Source organism: Berghia stephanieae, chromosome 11 (assembly GCF_034508935.2).
Source record: "Berghia stephanieae isolate SIO BIC M18660-M18661 chromosome 11, UCSD_Bste_1.3, whole genome shotgun sequence".
Taxonomy (NCBI): domain Eukaryota; kingdom Metazoa; phylum Mollusca; class Gastropoda; order Nudibranchia; family Aeolidiidae; genus Berghia; species Berghia stephanieae.
The window spans coordinates 29,579,684-29,587,183 of record NC_088370.1 but is presented as its reverse complement, the minus strand read 5'-3'; the positions used below and the strand labels follow the sequence as shown (position 1 = coordinate 29,587,183).

Genomic DNA, 7,500 nt, shown 5'->3' with positions numbered 1-7,500 from the left:
TGTTGCTTTTGATGTATTAAATTCTACGTGACTTAAAAATGTTCGTTGTTTGTTTGTTTGTTTGTTGCGTAAATCAGAACAAATGTGTGTCAGTGCATGAAATAATCAGTCAGTAGGTGACAATTTTGGATTTGCATTACTTTTGTATTTTCTGAAAGAATATGCTCCCCAGAGCATGTTAATCCATATTTGCAGTAAATTTGGTGATTTTTCGTGAAGTCATCGTCAGAGTATGGGAAGGTATCCAACAACTTTTTCAACTTGACAAGCTGTAAAAATTATTTAGAAGTCAAATTAAGCTTTGATATTTCCCGAATATGTACAAAAATGCTTGATTTAATCATTTATGACAAGAACTCATTCTCACTCGATCAAATTTACCTTCTAACTAAACTTGGCAATATCTCAGTTCAAACCTTTTCACCATCCGACTGATTATGTCATTCACTGTATCATATAATACATATACGATAAAAAAAAATGGTTATACCCCCATTGTTGGAACCTCAGCAAAACGGTGATATAACGAGTTGAAAGTACAAATTATGATTGACAGAATACCTCATGGGAAATGGCTTCATCAACACTTGAGCTTGAGCTATAGCGCAATATCCATTTGACGTATTCAAAAGCGCTTTACAAAGGGGCCCTGACCAACAGCAACACTTAACATGTAGAACGAGACACGGCGACTGATAGGCCATAGTACTGGGTTTTTCTAACCGACAGAGTCAACGCTGTTAACAGCCAGGTACTCATTTTACACATGAGGACGGTGAGAGAATGCGAGTAAATAGCCTTTTCCAAGGACTAAACTATGCGCCGAACGAGGATCGAACCAAGGACCTTCCGATCCGAAAGTGAGTGTCATACAACAAGACCACATAGCCGCACTTCGATACAAAAAAGAAGTTATCCCTGGCCTATTTAGGTTGTCTTGAACATGCATTGATGATATGGGATGCTATTCAAAAAGTTAAATCTCTGAAAATGGATCTTGGAATTGGTTCGGCTAGAACTTGCAAGTTCGTGTGGATTTTCATTTTTTTTTAAATACGTTACGACTATAAACGTTAAAGGCTACACATTGTTTTGTGTGTTAGTACGTTATATCCGGTTGGCATTGTTATGAGTTTTTTTTTTTTTGGTAAGTAAACGCACAACATCAGTTGGCTTGTTTTCGAAATTGTGGATTTTTGATGAAAATAAATGAAGGAACAAAGAAATTGAAGATGCAGTTATTATAAGTTGAGCTTTGTTTTTTTAACGGTTTTACGGCGCTTGCGACACATTTATTACAGTGAATGACATAATCAGTCGGATGGTGAAAAGGCTTGAACTGAGATATTGCCAAGCTTAGTTAGAAGGTCAATTTTTATCATAAATAAGTTCTTGTCATAAATTATTAATTCAACCCTTTTTGTACGTCTTCGGGAAATATCAAAGCTTAATTTCACTTCTACATATATTTTTTTTTACAGCTAGTCAAGTTGAAAAAAACATAAAATTTTGAGAAAGGTTGCTGGATACGTTTCCCATACATCTGACCATAACTTCATGAAAAATCACCCGATTTACTTCAATTAAAGATTAAAATGCTCTGGGGGGGCATATTCTTTCAGAAAATGAAAAAAAAATGCTAATCCAAAATTTTCGCCTTCCGATTGATTATGTCATGCACTGACACATTTAGGTCATATCAGCGCCAGTAAAAAGGAAGAGCTTTTGATTCATAAATTTTTAGTTGCTCGACTTATCATTGAACGGGCTCCTTTCATTGAGCGGACAGCTATGCTTGTAAGAGGATAGAAGGCATAGCAAGTAACCCCCTGCCCACAATGAGAGGTCAAAGGACTCCGAACAGGGCCAGGACAAAACCAAGTAATCTCATTCCAAGACAAAGACAGAAAGCATGTTAGAAAACAGATATAAGGGGATAGAAATTTAAAACAAACTAACTAGTTCTATGTAAAACGTAATCGCTGAATAAAGTTTTGTACTAGTTTATCGCTGAATAAAGTTTTGTACTAGTTTATCGCTGAATAAAGTTTTGTACAAGTTTATCGCTGAATAAAGTATTGTACTAGTTTATCGCTGAATAAAGTTTTGTACTAGTTTATCGCTGAATAAAGTTTTGTACTAGTTTATCGCTGAATAAAGTTTTGTACTAGTTTATCGCTGAATAAAGTTTTGTACTAGTTTATCGCTGAATAAAGTTTTGTACTAGTTTATCGCTGAATAAAGTATTGTACTAGTTTATCGCTGAATAAAGTTTTGAACTAGTTTATCGCTGAATAAAGTTTTGTACTAGTTTATCGCTGAATAAAGTTTTGTACTAGTTTATCGCTGAATAAAGTTTTGTACTAGTTTATCGCTCAATAAAGTTTTGTACTAGTTTATCGCTGAATAAAGTTTTGTACTAGTTTAACTAGTACAAAACTTTATTCAGCGATTACGTTTTACATATATAAGTTGTTAGTTTGTTTTTAAATATTTTTTTTTACGGCGCTTGCGGCACATTTAGGTCATATCGGCGCCAGTATCAAGAAGAAAATGGAATAGTCAAAATATTCTAGATTTACGATCAAAGCACCAAAGAAAACGTAAGACACATGGGAATTGGTTCAAATAGGGAACAGATATCTGTAGATTCTTTGAGCACACTATCAATGTACTTAGATTAAGATCACCTTAACGTCTCATCCAGACAACATCACAGGATCCCACTATGTGGAACACACTGTTTTGTTTGTTTTTAAGGGTTTTGCGGCGCTTGCAACACATTTAGGTTATATCAGCGCCAGTAAAAGGAAGAAAATGGGATAGTAAAAAGTTCTAGAATTACAAATACAGCACCCAAGAAAAAGTAAGGCATAGGGGAACCGGGAACTAATAGGGATCAGTAGATTCCAAGAGCACATTATCAAAGTACTTAGTTTGAGACCACCTATAAGTCTCATCCGGACACAAGCACAAAATCCAACAAATGCTTTCATTATAAATTCAAAATAACAAATATAATAATACATAACAGAGAGATGATGTACAAGGGAAAAAATATCATCTCCCAAAACAATAACTATGCATTTGACTTTGACTGTTTCCCTCCCAGCTAGGACTCCGGCCAGGGCCAGGACAAAACCAAGTAATCTCATTCCAAGACAAAGACAGAAAGCATGTTGGAAAACAGATATAAGGGGACAGAAGACACAGTATGTACCCCCCTGCCCACTATAGGAGGTCAGGAACCCCACCCAGGTGGAACACACTCAAATGTTTACATAATACATAACTAACAATACATAGAGGAGAGATTATTTACAAGGAAAAAAAAATATCATCTCCCATAATTTGACTGTTTCCCTCCCAGTCAAGGAATCCGGCCAGGGCTAAGACAAAACGAAGTAATCCCATTCCAAGACAAAGACAGAAAGCAATTCGGAAAACAGATGTACGGGGATAGAAGACACAGCATGACCTCCTGCCCACCATGGGAGGTCAAAGCCCCCCCCCCCCCCCCCCCCCCCCACACAGTACAAAGAAGTGGTAGGGCTTTCCAATAATATTACAAGTGTAATAACATAAAATGAAATATGACAAAATGAACATAACAAACAAATTTAGTCAAGAGAGAGTATATCAATTTTATTGTACTTTACACTTTCACTTTCATACATGAATTCTAACGCCAGTTAGTTGTGACTAAAGATGTATCTTCACTGAAACAATAAATTTTACAATTCTCTAACACCGACGTTATTATATTTGCACTAATGCAGACTATGATTGGTGATAAAACGGTCATTAAAAGCAATAAAGATATTATGCAACCTCTCTCTCTCTCTCTCTCTCTCTCTCTCTCTCTCTCTCTCTCTCTCTCTCTCTCTATTTATCTTTCTCTCTTTCTATCTCTCACTCTATCCCTTTCCCTTTTACCCCCCCCCCCCCCCCCCCCACTCTTTATCTCTTTTCTCTCCCCCCCCCCCCCCCTCTCTCTTCACTCTCTTACTCTCTCTATCTTTCAATTTCTCTAAACTCTCTCTAACACACACACACACACACACACACACACACACACACAACATATATATATATATATATATATATATATATATATATATATATATATATATATATATATATATATAATATATTATACACACACTCTTCCCTGATTGAGAGTAAGAGAGGCCATGTTGACAATTAAAGAAAGTAGCGAAAAATTACAATAATTGCAAAGCTCGTTACACACGCAAACTTTCCAAATTAGGCAAGTTAGATGAGTATTTTGTGTGAATGTGTGTGTGTGTGTGTGTTTGTGTCCATCTGTCAGTGTTTGAGTGTATGGTGTGCCTTGAGTCCTCTCATAAAATCTGACCAACCATCTCATAAAGGTATTAGGTGGTAAAATAGTCCTTCAAAGCCAGTATTTTGTGTGTGTGTGTGTGTGTGTGTGTGTATGTATATATGTGTGTGTGTGTGTGTGTGTGTATGTGTATGTGTGGGTCCATCTGTCAGTGTTTGAGTGTATGGTGTGCCTTGAGTCCTCTCATAAAGGTATTAGGTGGTAAAGTAGTCCTTCAGAGCCAGTATTGTGTGTGTGTTATGTGTGTTGTATATGTGTGTGTTGTATATGTATGTGTGTGTCCATCTGTCAGTGTTTGAGTGTATGGTGAGTCCTCTCATAAAATCTGACCGACCATCTCATAAAGGTATTAGGTGGTAAAGTAGTCCTTCATAGCCAGTATTTTGTGTGTATGTGTATGAGAGTGTGCATGTATGTGTGTGTATGTATGTAAATGTGTGTGTGTGTGTGTGTGTGTCCATCTGTCAGTGTTTGAGTGTATGGTGAGTCCTCTCATATAATATGTCCAACCATCTTATAAAGGTATTAGGTGGTAAAGTAGTCTTTCAAAGCCATTAGGCCCATGGAGCCGGAGTTTATCCCGGTTTCTATGGCGTGAAATGGACAATAGCAATTGCTTGTTACCCTTTAGATATTTTTTTTTTTTTAATTTATTTTTTATTTATTTTTTTTGTTTGTTGCTTTAGGTCTCTTCCAACACAATTGAGGTTATATGAGAGACCGCTGAAACAAAAAAACAAGCAATCTAACAAAAATAGTATGTAAATCAAAATCATAACCTAAAGATATCATAAGCTAAATTATAAATAACCAAGAACAAACAGGCAGAAGATTTACAGAAAAAAAAATATCCCCTGTCAAAAATACAATCACAAACCAAAGAAGCAGGATAGGCTAGTAAAGAGAAGAAGAAATGACATCACTATCGGATCGTACACCCATGCGAACATCATAGGTATATGATTCAAGGGTGATGCTCCCATCCAACCACCCGCACCCTTTAGATAGGATGCTAGTCTATCACAAAGTACTTTCCTCTAGATCTAACAGACCCAGCTACCCAATCACTGCTGGGTGAACAGAGGTGGAGGGGGGGGGGGGGGGGGGTCAGAAAAAAATCTCCACTGCACCCGGGATCGATCTTGGGCCCTTTGCGTGTGCAGCGAGCGCTCTACCAACTAGGCTATTGGGACCCCTTATGTATTAGGTACTGGGTGGTTTAGATGATAAAAAAACAAAAATTATCGCCCAAAACATGGAACTTGGGGGGGAATTTTCATGTTTTTGGGGGTTTTACGACACATTTAGGTCACTTCAGCGCCAGGAAAAATAGAAGAAAATGGGACAGTCAAAAAATTATAGACTTACGTTAAAAGAAAAAAAAGAAAAAAGAAAGACAAAGGGAACCTGAGTTCAAATAGGGAACAGAAATAGATTCCAAGAGCAAATTTAACTATTAATGCACTTTGAGATCAAAAGTTCTATCCAGACACAAGCACAGGATCCCACTGTTTACAAAATATTCCATTCAAACAAACAAAAAATATAATAGTTCAAGAGGTAAGAACAACAGCCAATAATGTTATCAATGAAGAAATCTCCAGGCGCACAAGAATGCAAAACGTTGTGGATGAAGTCAACTACAGACGACGGAAATGGCTGAGTCACGTTCTCCAAATGAAAAAGTCCAGACTGCTTTTACACAGCACTAAGATGGTTACCACCGGGAAAGAGAAAGAGAGGAAGACTAATGGGCACCTGGAGGAGGACAGTTAAAGAGGAGATGAAAGAGTCTGGAAAGACATAGAATGAGCTGAGTTGGCTGGCCCAGGACAGAGATGCCTGGAGGAACTTTGTTGGCGTCTTTTGTTTTGTTTTGTTTTTAGGGTTTTACGGCGCTTGCAACACATTTAGGTTATATCAGCGCCAGTAAAAAGGAAGAAAATGGGATTGTAGAAAGTTCTAGAATTACAATTAAAGCACCCAAGAAAAAGTAAGACAAAGGGGAACTGAGAACAAATAGGGATCAGATATAGATTCCAAGAGCATACCACCAATGTACTTAGTTTAAAATCACCTAAAAGTCTCATCCAGACACAAGCACAAAATCCAACAAAGAGGGACACACTCAAATGCTTACATTATACATTCAAAATAAAAATAATAATGCATAACAGAGAGATGATTTACAAGGAAAAAAATATCATCTCCCAAAACAATAACTATGCATTTGACTGTTTCCCTCCCGGCTAGGATTCCGGCCAGTGCCAGGACAAAACAAAGTAATCTCATTCCGAGACAAAGACAGAAAGCACGTTGGAAAACAGATTAAGGGGATAGAAGACACAGTATGTACCCCCCTGCCCGCTATGGGAGATCAGGATCCCCACCCAGGAAGACACAGTATGTACCCCCCTGCCCGCTATGGGAGATCAGGATCCCCACCCAGGAAGACACAGTATGTACCCCCCTGCCCGCTATGGGAGATCAGGATCCCCACCAAGTGCGTCTTTTGTTTCACCAAGGAACCAAGAGGATAAGTAAGTAAAAGATAAGAAGATTTAGAAATGAAAAAATTGTTTGTTTTGTTTTCAAGGTTTTACGGCACTTGCAACACATTAAGGTCATTTCAGCGCCAGAAAAAAGGAAGAAAATGGAATAGTCAAAAGTTTTAGAATTGCAATTAGATCACCCAAGAAAAGGTACGACAAAGGGGAATTGGTTCAAATAGGAAAAAGATGTAGATTCCAAGAGCACACTATCAAAGTACTTAGTTTGAGATCACCTAAAAGTCTTATCCAGACACAAGCACAGGTCCCACTAAGAGGGATACACTCAAATGTTTTACAAATCAATATAATATAAAGAAGACATAATACAGTGCATAACAGAGATGATTTACAAGGAAAAAAAATATCACCTCCCAAAACTAACTATACATTTGACTGTTTCCCTCTCACCAAGGGTTTCCGGTCAGGGCCAGGACAAAACCAAGTAATCTCATTCCAAGACAAAGACAGAAAGCATATTGGAAAACAGATATAAGGAGATAGAAGACACAGTATGTACCTCCCGAAACTAATAACACTTTATATAAGACTTTGTTCCTCTCAGCCAAGGACCTAAACAAAACC

The 7,500-nt window shown here is 37.5% G+C and overlaps 1 long non-coding RNA gene across 1 annotated transcript; it reads right to left on the bottom strand.

Moving 5' to 3' along the window:
- Positions 1 to 4,299: 4,299 nt before the first annotated feature.
- Positions 4,300 to 7,494, bottom strand: LOC144956692 (uncharacterized). Its single transcript, XR_013642001.1, has 2 exons — positions 4,539 to 7,494; positions 4,300 to 4,353 (listed from the first exon to the last, which is right to left on the bottom strand). It is a non-coding gene; the product is annotated as an uncharacterized LOC144956692 (long non-coding RNA).
- Between the last annotated feature and the right edge of the window lie 6 nt (positions 7,495 to 7,500).